We start from the raw sequence: 13,825 nt of genomic DNA on the forward strand, positions 1-13,825 counted from the left end.
AATTTAGCTTGATTCCTGAGGACATCTATGTCTTTAACAAGAATGTTCATCCAACGATAAGGTAATTAATTACGCGCGCTTATCATGGATTTTTGTGCTGTGATTCTTTTAAAGATAACATTTTTGATATGCGACTCGCGCATAAAGCTGCTCTGCTCACCACTGTACTATAGTAAAGTATTGGATGTGTAGTTAAATGTATATTTTGCAAGATTTGTTGTTTTATAACTAGCAAACATTTGTGGTTCAGCGAAGGTTTGAAGACTAATGTAAGTGCTATGTGGATTAGTAAAGGTTGTAAATATGTGAACCACACAAAAAATAGCGTTGAGCACAATGATTTGTCATTGATTGATGATCAGGTTCAATTCGAGAGTTCAATTGCTAATTTTGAACCCTATAGGCCCACTGCTACCATTCGCGTATTGCTACTACGCTATAAATGCATTAATATATAAACAGGGAAGAAAATAGCGAAAGGCACATCATTAAAGTGCTACAATTGTGAATCGCAGTTTGCCCGCCTCTGCTATAACTAGTAGTCTCAACTGCAGTGACGATGTTTCAGCTTTACTTAATAGTTCTACGTCAATTCAGCTCAGTAATTCGAATGTGACAAGCTACAGCTCATTCTGTTTAGAGATAAATTTGCAATAAAACATACATTTCGATCACGTTATTTTTATGCTCGGGAGATATTACCGCTATTTAGAGCAATACTTTCGCTGTATGATCATACCAGTGGTTGTCTTTGAATATTTCATCAACTGTCATAAGGAACATTCGCTCATCGCTCATCATTCACTCATCATCTATATTACATTGACTTCAACATCACTATAACGGAACTATAACGAATTATTATGTGTATGACAGCTTTGTGTGTAAATCAAGAAGTAAGCATAAAATAGGTGTATGTAACAGGTTTTCACCATAATGTAGGGTGCAAATCAACAATTTTTGTGTATTGAATGTCTATAGCCCTAAGAAGATCTTCGTATATGAGACTACAATTATTAGTATAATAACCACTAATATGATATTCCTTCACTATTATACAACTAGTAAATGTTTGCGCAGTGCTGTATACAGCTATAATTCAATTTTCAATGAAAAAGCGCATATTAATGCTACGAAATTTAAACTTTTACTAAGCAAAGAAAGCTACTATACTCGATAATATTACATTGAATTCAACATGTTTATAACGAAATCGCGTGGAGAATGCGTTTACCACAGTGTGATATCGCTCAAATATTCCATTAGCAAGTCGTCGGAAGGAGTCAGACTCGAGTCACAATTTTCTCATAACGTTCATTGTAATTTTGAAAAATAGTAAACAAGCATTTCGTCTATCAGTACTGCTACTTGAAAATGCGAACAGGAACTAGCAAAAGTGAGGAAAATTGGTATATTATAAATTCGGACCATTCGTGGATCTCACCTAATTATTTTGCGTTACATCCCGGGATTCTTTAATATGAATTATTATCCATACACTTGTCGCATAGCTCAATTTGCAACTTATGACACTTTATACGAACGCATTACGATCGTTTTACACTTATTTACTTACTTGGTTAGATTTGAAGTCAGTAAATTGTACTTCTACTTCAAGTACCAATTCGCTTCTACTTCTACTTCAAGTAGTATTTCGGGTACTGACTGGAGCTGAACAAAATTTGATGTGTAGGCTTAAATAACAATTTGAGAGATGTGACGCACGAAAGCATGATTTAATTTGCCATATTCACTGCAATATTTGATATAATTTGAGTATAATATTGTTTTTTTGCTATAAGAGTATCGTATATGGAAGATCAGGTGATGATCCAACTGGTTATCACCTATAGATTAGAAGCGTTTGCAAGTTCAGTATTATAGTAATACTATAATACAGTGGTGAGACGACCTTGCGCGAATCGCATAGCGTGGATTTCACCTAATTATTCTGCGCTACATCCTGGGATTCTTCCATATGAATTAACATCCACACACTCTTGTCGCATAGCTCAATTTGCAACTTATGGCAGTTCATACGCACGAATTACGATCGTTTTACAGTTATTTACTTACTTGGTTAGATTTGAAGTCAGCAAATTCTACTTCTACTTCAAGTAACAATTCGACTACTGCCTGGAATTTAACCAAATTTGCTATGTGGGCTTAAATTAGGTAACCTAACAATTTTGCGAAATTGGAAGTCAGTAAATTGTACTTCTACTCCAAGTAGCAATTCACCTACTGACTGGAATTTAATCGAATTTGGTGTGCAGGCTTTAATTACAATTTGAGAGATGTAACGCATGATAGTGATTTAATTTACCATATTCGGTGCAATATTTGATATAATTTGATCATATGAGTCGACCTTGCACGAGTCTTATTGCGTGAATTTCATCTAATTATACCGCGTTACATCCTTAGATTTTTGAAAATCTGCAAATAGAACTAGAATTACTCATTTTTCAATATCCGCAACTAAAACTAGATTTTCCAAAATTTGAAAAACCGTAGTCAATGTGTAGTGTATGACAGCTTTGGGTGTAAATCAAGAAGTAACCATAAAATAGGTGGCTGCTATACTCGATAATGTTACATTTGAATTTTTTGAAAATCTTTAACTAGAACTAGAATTACTCATTTTTCAATATCCGCAACTAAATCTAGATTTTCCAAAATTTGAAAAACCGTAGTCAATGTGTAGTGTATGACAGCTTTGGGTGTAAATTAAGAAGTAACCATAAAATAGGTGGCTACTATACTCGATAATGTTACATTGACTTCAATATCTTTATAACGAAACCGTTTGGAGATTGCGTTTAGGACAGTGTGATATCGCTCAAATATTCCATTAGCAACACATCGTAAGGAGTCAGACTCAAGTCACGATTTTCTGATGACGTTCATTGTAATTTTGAAAATAGTAAAGCAAGGATTTTGTCTATCGGTACTGCTACTTGAAAATGCGAACAGGAACTGGCAAAAGTGAGGAAAATTAGTATATTATGAATTCAAACCATTCAATATCTCCAAACAGAGTGTTAAAAATTCTGTGGACAACAACATTTTTATATTTTCAAATCCAAATCCTGTTCCTGCGTGAATCTTTCGGATATATTCGCATTGCGCATTACGCAACCTTCAGTGTTGTATGAATATTCCTGATAAAGCCATAGATGTTCCCAGGGGAACCAAGTAAACTTCGCTTCTATTCTTTACATTGTTTGCAAAGCGCGGTATTTTGTAATTTAATTTCACGAGACTTCAGGGGTTCTGGAATGTTAAATTAATGAACGTTAAATAAACCGTCAACTAATCTACCTTTTCCAATGTATATCAAAGACCCTCGAAGTATCCTTCAAAGTGAGCCTACAGGTTGGATATTATCCAAAACCTCATAAAATTTCGCTTCGAGAGAGGAATCCTTTGAAATAAGGTAGAAGTAGCCATTTCCGAGTAAGTAACAAAATCCGATGTTTTAAACTTTGAGTACCTTACAGTCAATGTTCCCTCTAATTTTTCACGAGTCTGCGCAAATACGCCAACTCACTGCGCTGGCCCGTGGACAACAGTGCGCAACCAGGCCCCCCGTAGGATGATAAACCGAACTTCTGGGGGGCTTCGCCCCCCAGACCCCCCTCAGGCTACACGCTTTTCACCGCTACTATTCATCTATGTCTAGTCTTCGTTGAATGGCCGTTCCGGCTAGACGCGCGTAAATTTTCTATAATTCATGATCAAATCGACCAATATCATCGGGAATTGCATATATTGCTATCAATTTTAATACTGTCTCTGCTCACGTAATCACATTTACAGGTAAAGCTGATCGAGTGAGATGTGTTGGAAAAGGTAGGACCCCTAAATATAATTAAACATCTTCGGCCGTACCCGTTGGTATAATAACTTCCTTACATCATGCTATTTCGTAACCTCCTATCTGCTATGCCAAAAGATATTGAAATCTGGACATAAGTCACTTTGATTCCACTGCGACGATATGGTGACATACAATGGATTAGCCTACTAGAAGACAGACATACACGCTCGAGAACGCACTTGAAATCTATACATGCGATCGATCTAGGCATATCGCGTTAAAACACTGATGTGACGTCTTAATACCGGCAATGCACTCATTACTATCAAGACATACAGTCAGATTTAATGATACGAATATTCAAGTCTGATTGAAGCAAGAACAAGATCAGCGTATGACCTTATCGACATAAGATACCCGTTCAAACGAATCAAATAAAATCACAAATTTGTGCTGCTGAGAAGCTAATCTAATACAACGCCTTACGGTGCATATAATTGCTGCATTTCCCGATCAACGTTTGCAAAGGGATGGATTTTTTCAACGATATTGGTGCTTGTACTTGCATATTCTGCATATTATAGGCTTACCATATTTTGGAAATCTAAAAAGAGGACATTTTTTCAGAAATTTGAGACTTGCAAAACCGGAGAAGAATTCTCAAAAATCAGTGATTTTTTCCCACTTTGTGATCGGTTGACTAAAAAAAAAGGTCAACTTTCCGCTGGGAGCTCCAAATACCGTTTTTCTCTCCACATTGCCATGTGGTTGACTGAAAAAAAAGTCAACTTTTCGCTTAGAGCTCAATTCACCGTTTTTCACTCCGAAATACCCTCCGGAGCGTCACTTCTGTGCTAATTTACGGCATATCACTCGCATTTTGCTCCATATGTGACCTAAATTTCCAAAAAAGAGGACAAAATCTGAAAAAAGAGGATAAAAGGGCGTCCTCAGAGGACACTTTCAAAACAGTCAAAAAAGAGGACAAGCTACATGCTACGTATGGTAACCCTAGCATATTATCCTATATCACCATCACCATCAGATTCGCCTGATGGAAGTGATGACTTCGAAAATTCGCGGCATGTAATTGTACAGTATATCTTACACAATATTCATGCCACGCGGAGATGACTATTCGTTAGGTTCTCGCAGATAACGTCGAGCTAGCCCATAGCTATTTATAACTTTGTTAAAGGTTCTCGCAGATAACTTCGAGCTAGCCCATAGCTATTTATAACTTTGTTAAACCATGTTATTTCGCAATTCCCAGGAAGGATTGCGCTATCGGTATGATATTAGTATCGCTCACGCGTACGATACCATAGTAAAAGAAAAATCTCCTTCTTGAGTCGCACACGATTGCAAATTCTCATTGCTTCGCGGAGCGTAATATTTGCCTTTTCGGGCCGGAATTGTAGGCCTACCTCGGTTTCAGACCTCAGCGATAGCACTATTTACCCCTGGCAATGTTCCCTCTCATTTTTCTCGAGTCTGAGCGCCTGCGCGGTGCCTTGGACAAGAGTGCGCAACGATTGAAAAAAAAAGTCATCACTTCGGATTTTTTGTGCGCAGAGATCGTTTCAGCACTGCGCATTTGCGCACGTGCGCAGCTTAGAGGGAACATTGCTTACAGCCTTCGTGCAAAAACATCACTTACTATGCGCTGGGTGTTCTATCCTGATAAACTGAGTCCAGTAGAACACAGAGGCGACTTAAAATTTTATTGAGTGTAAAAATCTTTGCACAAATCTCGCATTCGAGATGTTTCTGATCCGTATGAAGTCTTCGATGAGAAGCGAAGTTGCTTCTATTGTGAAATTCCTTCCCACATATATCACATTCTTCGATCTCCAGCAGGAAATGTCCGTGTGAGAGACATAGTGATCAGTACTCCCGAAATATTGGCCACAAATGTTACATTGAGGTCCTAATTTCAGGTGAATTTTAATATGTCGCATGAAACTCGCTCTAAATGTGAGCTTTATTCCACAAATTTCACATCGCAAATCTTTTATCCCATATATCCCATAAAATTCATACAAAAAATGCATATGAGCGGACGATACATTTAATGAATTCATTTCAAGGTAACAATTATTCTTCGAACTAAGTCAATCTAGAAAACAAAACAATTCATTAGTTTGCATCTGTATTGAATCAGTAGTAGTAATTCTATTCAGCATAAACTGACATAGCTCAGCACTGTAGCACTGTAGCTTGTGGTTTCCATCTAATCAACCTGCTAATATTTGAGTTTTCAAGATATATCCCGAGAGACATTGACGTAATTATTTTCCATGTGTAGAGCGTGGAAACTTTAGCGTAGACTATACTTACAAAATAGGAGAGCTTCTTGAAGCCTCAAACCTACAATTGAATGGTATATTCATATTGAAATTATTCCATTACAATATATGAAAATACCGGATTTTGTAAAGTACATAGAAAACTACTTATTCACCACATAATAATAATTCTACTTGTACACTTAATCATATTTTATAACTCACATAATTAAGTTTCACGATATTTGAAGTCATAAGCTGCAAATTGAGCTATGCCACAGGTGTATGAATATTAGTTCATATTGAAGAATCTAAGGATGTAACGCGGTATAATTAGATGAAATTCACGCAATAAGACTCGCGCAAGGTCGACTCATATGATCAAATTATATCAAATATGGCACTGAATATGGTAAATTAAATCACTATCATGCGTTACATCTCTCAAATTGTAAATAAAGCCTACACACCAAATTCTATTAAATTCCAGTCAGTAGGCGAATTGCTACTTGGAGTAGAAGTACAATTTACTGACTTCAAATTTCGCAAAATTGTTAGGTTACCTAATTTAAGCCTACACTCTTCGCGAAAAGAGTGGTTATACACACCCCAAAAGGTGGTACACGAAAACATAACTTACGTAACCCAGGCAGTGTGTATGACCAGAATCCACCCCATTCCTTGCGGTGTATATCGGATATTCCACCTTATCCATTAGAATTGATTGGGGCGTAATTTCAATATATACACCCTACTTGAAATCCTGCATCTTCTTCCAAATGGCACGCTATTGCAAATAAACTTTCTTGATTGCATATATTCGATATCAATTAAACCATAATAAGATAAAATGGAAACATATTTCGTGAAATAACAAAAACAGAGATCCCAGCGACTGAGAAAAAAATTCACTGAAAATACTGCTCGAAGAACATTGCCCATGTAATATTGGGAAGTCGCCTCCTCCAGGTTTCCGCAAAACACTCTTGTACGGCGAACGCTGAGTCACTATCTTCAGCAAGAACTTGTGGCATCATCCTGAAATCAAAATGCATATTCACAACCCAATTAACAGGCATATATGCTAACATGCATAACTTAATGAAAGACCACAAAAATAGAAGCCATTACAAAGTATATATATTTTCACAAAGTACTTACAAAAAATCAGATGTTACACTTGCTTAGGCATTGCAGCACAGACTGTGGTCCGATAGGGTGAACTTACCGCTATAGGAAACATGTTCACACACGATCACTGTATGTGTGGGCAATTAGGCATCGACAAGATGGAAATTCATGGATAGTTTTCATGAAAACCGCATGTAACAGGCAGACTTGGACAACTAGAAAACGTTCCCTTTTTCCTAATTGGATTGGAATTAAATTACAACTACAAGTGTTTTTTCGAAGTAGAGTAGAATTAAAATTATAGCTACACAATTGGAAATTGGATTAAAATTATAATTCTAGCTAACAGTTTTTTTCAAATTAGATTATAATTAGAATTACTGAAATCGCGAAAAGTTGAATCAAACTCCGTTATTATCAAATCGTAGTTCATCTTATGAGCATGAGAATAGCAAATGTCTGTACACTGTACAGTAGGGGTGTTCAAAAATGACTTTTTATTTCAAATTCTACTGGCTACTTGATAAAATTGTTAATTTACCTAATTGAAGCCTACACACCAAATTTGGTTTGATTCCAACCTCATTGCTACAGGAGAAGAAAGTTTTTTATTTATAATATGAAAATGAATGAAAAAAGATTTAAAATTTTCTGTTCACCCCATTAAATTGTTAGGTTGTCTATAGAAACAATTCTCAACCGATTTGGCTCAATTCCAACCAGTGGAAGAGGAGTTATTGCCGTCGCAAAATTTTGGATTTGAATAAAATAGTATTTACGGTGACCGATTCTTTAATCATTTATTACAAATTGTGCCCACCGTAAATACTATTTTATTCAAATCCAAATTTTTCGACATCAATAACTCCGCTTCGGCTGGTTTGATTTGAGCCAACTTTGGCGGGCATCGTTTCTATAGACAACTTTACAATTTCATGGGTGAACGGAATCTTTTGAATTTTTTTACTCATTTTTAAATAATGAATAAAAAAACTTTCTTCTCCTGTAGCAATGCGGCTACTAGTTGGAATTGAACCAAATTTGGTGAGTAGGCTTCAATTCAGTAATCTAACAATTTTACCAAGTAGCCAGTAGAATTTGAGAATAAAAAATCATTTTTAACACCCCTACTGTACAGCCAGCTTGGCTTGTTTCGCACTATACAGTTCTCCTGTAGCATTTCCAGGAAAACCAGACATTAGATTAGAATTAAAATTAGACCATAGAAAGATTTCATACATTCGATTAGAATTGGAATCAGAGCATAGAAACATTTCACAAATTAGAATAGCTTCAATTAGGATAATTAGACAACTAGAATATCTATAGTTGTCCAAGTCTGGCAACACCGCCTGTATCAGGAACAACTGAATATATTTTTGAAGATTCTTTCTGTTAGTAGTGTCATATGGCATTAGTAATTTTATATTAGTCGCGAAGATTCATATCGCAATTTTCAAAGTAGAAACCTCGGAAAAACTGCGTACCATACTTGACTAATTTTCCGACATTTCGTATTCTACTTCCACTTGACGTAGTTTTGACTTGCATTGGGAACTGTTGCATCTACTTGTAATCGAGTATAAATTGACGGCGGTATTTCTACATCGACTTGAGTAGCAACGATGGTAACTTTGACCATCTCTGCTTTGGTTTACCTCATACATACGACTACGAAAGTTGACATCAGGTGTCATTACAAAGTTGTCATACCTGCTGGCTTGATAACGAGTCTTTCAGTTTTCGCAGCATACTTCTAAACTCGGCTAGTTCCTATGATATAATCTTGCTCTTGCAGCATGCAGTCTTTAAGCAGCATCCTAAAATTTGAAGAAAATCAGAGAAAGAGATGCATGGACTTGATTTAAATTGGACTACTTGGTATTAATGCAAAACCCGAAACGTTTCCTAGTTGGGCAATATTGACTTTCAGAATGGATTCAAAGCGACCGCAGATACAGGTCTGATTAGAAAACCTTGACTTGCCTTATACATGGAAATTAGCAAATTAGCTGGATGCTAATGATTACCTTGCAATATGTGCTGTTTGATAACGATCCAGCACTGTTTCGCAGCATACGGATTTACGGCTCAATGCGATGTCGACTTGGTTGAAATGCCCTGACATGATCCTTTGTAGTAGCATCCTAAAATTGAAATAATAACCATGAGGTATAAACGTTTAGTTGACAATTTGGATTGGATTCTAAACTCATCTGATATGTGCACTACGGGTCTTCAAAAATGATTTTTTTCTCAAATCGTACTGGCTATTTGATAAAATTGTTAGGTTACCTAATTCAAGCCTGCACACCATATTTGGTTCCAGTCCAACCAGTAGCCGCATTGCTACAGGAGAAGAAAGTTTTTCAATTATTACATAAAAATGAATGAAAAAAGATTTAAAATTTTCTGTTCACCCCATTAAATTGTTAGGTTGTCTATAGAAACAATGCTTAACCGATTTGGCTCAATTCAAACTAGTGGAAGCGGAGTTATTGTCGTTGAAAAATATTGGATTTTAATAAAATAGTATTTGCGGCAGGGGCGGGCAACTTCTACGGTCGTCAGGCCGGATATGGGAAAATGAAGCACTTGGCGGGCCGGATTACAGATTATATACATTGTGCCTTAATCGCGTATTTATCCACATATACAATTAATCAATTGTATTTAATGTAAACTTTAATTTTAAAGCATAGAGACCAAAAACAGTATGTAATGAATTTATTTACAACAGCTATTGAAGTCAATCAGACATCTGTGGTCGTTCAATATTGTCAACTAGTTTTTTTAAATCTGGTTGCATGTCGTATGCCGAAACCCTTAGTAAAGACTGCACGAGAACATCAGTTATATTGGAACGCAGCCTCCCTCGTTAATGTTCGTGGCAGTGTTGGGATCAAGTCACTACATTCGAGTCACAAGTCCTCTCGAGTCATTGCACATTTTGACTCGAGTCAAGTCGTGACAAGTCAAGTCAAGTCACGATTCAAGTCAAGTTGAAATTTCCAAGTACTAGACATGATTCAAAGTCATTACATTTTGGTAACTGTTTTAAATACAGATGAAGTACCGATTTATTCTGAATCAAGGAACGAATAAAGAGTTGATTATGTGCGCAAAAGGCGCTGTATCGCTCACGCATAGAACTGCTCAACTACGCCAGTGTAGCCGCCAAGCGGTATAGCCTTAGTCTTTAAATATCAGCCAATTACAGGATAACATACGAAACCTCAGAAAGTTTTAAAATGATATAGGCTAGTTCAATACCCTACCCACCTACATATCATTGATATACAATTATAAACGTATGAGCGATATTCGTTTGATTCAAGTTATATACAAGAGGGTTGGTTGAGGTAAGCAAGTTTACGAGAACGTAAGCTGTTGTATAAGGTCCGATCACTGCGTTTGCGATCAATTTGTGATACAACAATGGAGATTCGGTAAAGCGTACAATCATTGATTCATTGGTTGGCAATCCGAACTTATACAAGATACAGCAATTTAGTCGACATCGATTACTTGATGACTTGAAATTGACTCGTAAATTTTGCTTCGAGTCACGAGTCAGTCTGCATTTCTGAAGCGTTGAGTCAAGTCAAGTCAAGTCATTTTCTCAAGGTGACTCGAGTCATCCGAACACTGGTTCGTGGTCTAAAATGTTGTAGACCCGAACAGAGCAAGTAGTTTAATGTCCATCTTTCTCAGATTGGCGAACTTGGATTCATTATGTGACGTATAAAATTTGTCAATACTTTCAGAATAAAATTTCACTTTCAGAGTAAAAACTCTCGGCGGGCCGGTCAAAATCTCTTCGCGAGCCGTATGTTGCCCGCCCCTGATTTACGGTGACCGATTATTACAGTTGTGCCCACGGTAAATACTATTTTATTCAAATCCAAATTTTTTGACATCAATAACTCCGCTTCGGCTGGTTCGAATTGTGGCAAATTTGGTGGGCATCGTTTATAGACAACCTAACAATTTCATGGGTGAACAGAAAATTTTGACTCATTTTTATATAATAAATTAAAAAAAACTTTCTTCTCCTGTAGCAATGCGGCTGCTGGTTGGAATCAAACCAAATTTAGTGTGCAAGCTTCAATTAGGTAACCTAACAATTTTATCAAGTAGCGAGTAGAATTTGAGAATAAAAAGTCATTTTTGAACACCCCTACTGCACCGCAAGCTTGGTTCGTTTCGCACTATACAGTTCTCCCGTAGCCTTTTCAGGAAAACCAGACATTAGATTAGAATTAAAATTACCGTAGACCATAGAAAGACTTCATCAATTCGATTAGAATTAGAATTAGAGCATAGAAACATTTCACAAATTAGAATAGCTTCAATTAGTATAATTAGACAACTAGAATATCTAGTTGTCCAAGTCTGGCAACACCACCTGTATCAGGAATAACTGAATATATTTTTGAAGATTCTTCCTATTAGTAGGGTCATTTGGCATTAGTAATTTTATATTAGTCGCGAACATTCATATCGCAATTTTCAAAGTAGAAACTTCCGAAAAACTGCTTACCATATTTGACTATTCTTCCGACATTTTGTATCCTACTTCCACTTGACGTAGTTTTGACTTGTATTGGGAACTGTTGCATCTACTTGTAATCGAGTATAAATTGACGGCGGTATTTCTACATCGACTTGAGTAGCAACGCTGCTTTCGTTTACCTCATATATGCGACTACGAAAGTTGACATCAGGTGTCGTTAACAAAGTTGTAATACCTGCTGGCTTGATAACAAGTCTTTCAGTTTTCGCATCATACTCCTAAACTTGGTTAATTCCTGTGATATAATCTTGCTCTTGCTGCATGCGGTCTCTAAAATTTAGAGAAAATCAGAGAAAGAGATGCATGGACTACGATATGAATTTATTATTGATTCATAACACGTTTGAAACGTTTCCTCTTTAGGCAATATTGACTTTCAGAATGGATTCAAGGGGATCACAGATCAGGGCTGTACTGACTCGAGTCATGACTCGACTCGAGTCCGACTCGAGTCACGATTTTCTGATGACTCGACTTAACTCGAGTCATTTTCTCAAAATATGGAAATGACTCGACTCGAGTCGATCAGTGTATTGACTCGACTCGGACTCCAGTCATTGCGCATGACTCAAACCAAGTCACATGACTCAAGATTCAGACGGCCAAGACCTACATTTCATTGAAATTTCGGAGAATAGTAAAGTAACCACAATATTTGGATTACTCTTATTGGTACTCGTACTTAAAAATTCGATCAGTGAGGAAAATTAGTATATTTATAAATGCGAACCATTCGATATCACCAAACAGAGTTATAAAAAGTGGATTTAACAACTGGAAACTGATCAGTCAACACAATGACTTGGACTCGGACTTGACTCGGTGGTCGAAGGAAAATTACTCGACCTGACTCGAGTCAAAACTATATAAGTGAGATTGACTTCTGACTCGGAGCCTCGTGACTTGGTTACAACCCCGCCACAGATACTTGTCTGAGTGTGTCTTGATTAGAAAACGTTGACTTGTCTTATACATCGAAATTAGCAAATTAGCTGGATGATAATGATTACCTTGGAATATAAGCTGTTTGATAACGATCCTTTACTGTTTCACAGCAGACGCTTTTACTGTTAAATGCGACGTCGATTTGGTTGAAATTCCCTGATATTAGCTTGTATAGCAATAGCAGCATCCTAAAATTGAAAAAATAACCATGAGGCATACGGTAAACGTTTAGTTGACAATTTGGATTGGATTCGAAACGCCCAAGACATCCGAAATGTGTACTGATGTTGTAGCCTTGACTTGCTTTATGCTTGTAAATAAGCGAGTTAAAATACAATTTTGCAACTCTCCTACGCATCGTATATTACTCACCAACAACATATTTGATTTCACATTCACAGAGTAAGAGTCTGCTAGTAATAGCAATCAGTCCTTGAATCTAACAAAAAGCAGATTTGTGCATATGCACAGATCGTGTGTATGTCATATCATGAGTCAAGAAGTGCATATATTATGATTTGTTTATATTGATCAAAAGGACAGTTTGATAAACTTTTGCAAGGCTATGTTTGCCTCTTCATATTGGTCAAAACATTGAAGACCCAGCTAATCCGTGCATTGTTGCACACCGAGTTGACCGCAGTAGTGCGCATTGCTACTCAAGCAATAGATGTAAATTTCTACTAAATGACAAGCATATAGAAGTGGCTATGTCAAATCCATGTCAAGCTGCTTCAAATTAAAATAAATATATGAACAGAACTCCGAGAAGTAGTTTCAAAAGAAGTAGTCTAGTTGATGGGTCACATACTCTTAGCAGATAGTCTGAGGGGGCCACTGCAAAATATGTTCAATAAAGCAAGCCTGTTACTAGTCAAGTCTCTCATATTCATAGCAATATAGCATCGTCATATTTTCACCCATGTCATAATATCATTAACATTTACTGGCCCCAATTTACTGGGATCGAAAGCTTTCATCAAGTCCATTGCTCACCTCAGATACCATTGCTTCATATGCTTCAGCCCTTTGCTGTTTGTATGTTACACTTCTTTTCTCATG

At 36.7% G+C, this 13,825-nt stretch overlaps 1 protein-coding gene and 1 long non-coding RNA gene across 4 annotated transcripts in view; one reads left to right on the forward strand and one right to left on the reverse strand.

Moving 5' to 3' along the window:
* Positions 1–13,825, forward strand: part of LOC145437845 (adhesion G-protein coupled receptor G7-like) — a 449,423-nt gene that overhangs the window by 226,717 nt on the left and 208,881 nt on the right. The gene's annotated exons all lie outside the window — the stretch shown is intronic.
* On the reverse strand, positions 6,914–12,940 carry LOC145436833 (uncharacterized). 2 transcript variants are annotated; one of them, XR_013914429.1, is made up of 3 exons: positions 12,829–12,940; positions 11,994–12,088; positions 6,914–7,149 (listed from the first exon to the last, which is right to left on the reverse strand). It is a non-coding gene; the product is annotated as an uncharacterized LOC145436833 (long non-coding RNA). The 2 variants fall into 2 exon arrangements; XR_013914430.1 differs by lacking the exons at positions 11,994–12,088; positions 12,829–12,940 and adding an exon at positions 8,956–9,368.

The sequence above is a fragment of the Botryllus schlosseri genome, chromosome 4 (genome assembly GCF_051294905.1).
Source record: "Botryllus schlosseri isolate E-star chromosome 4, Bs_hap1, whole genome shotgun sequence".
Classification (NCBI taxonomy): Eukaryota; Metazoa; Chordata; class Ascidiacea; order Stolidobranchia; family Styelidae; genus Botryllus; species Botryllus schlosseri.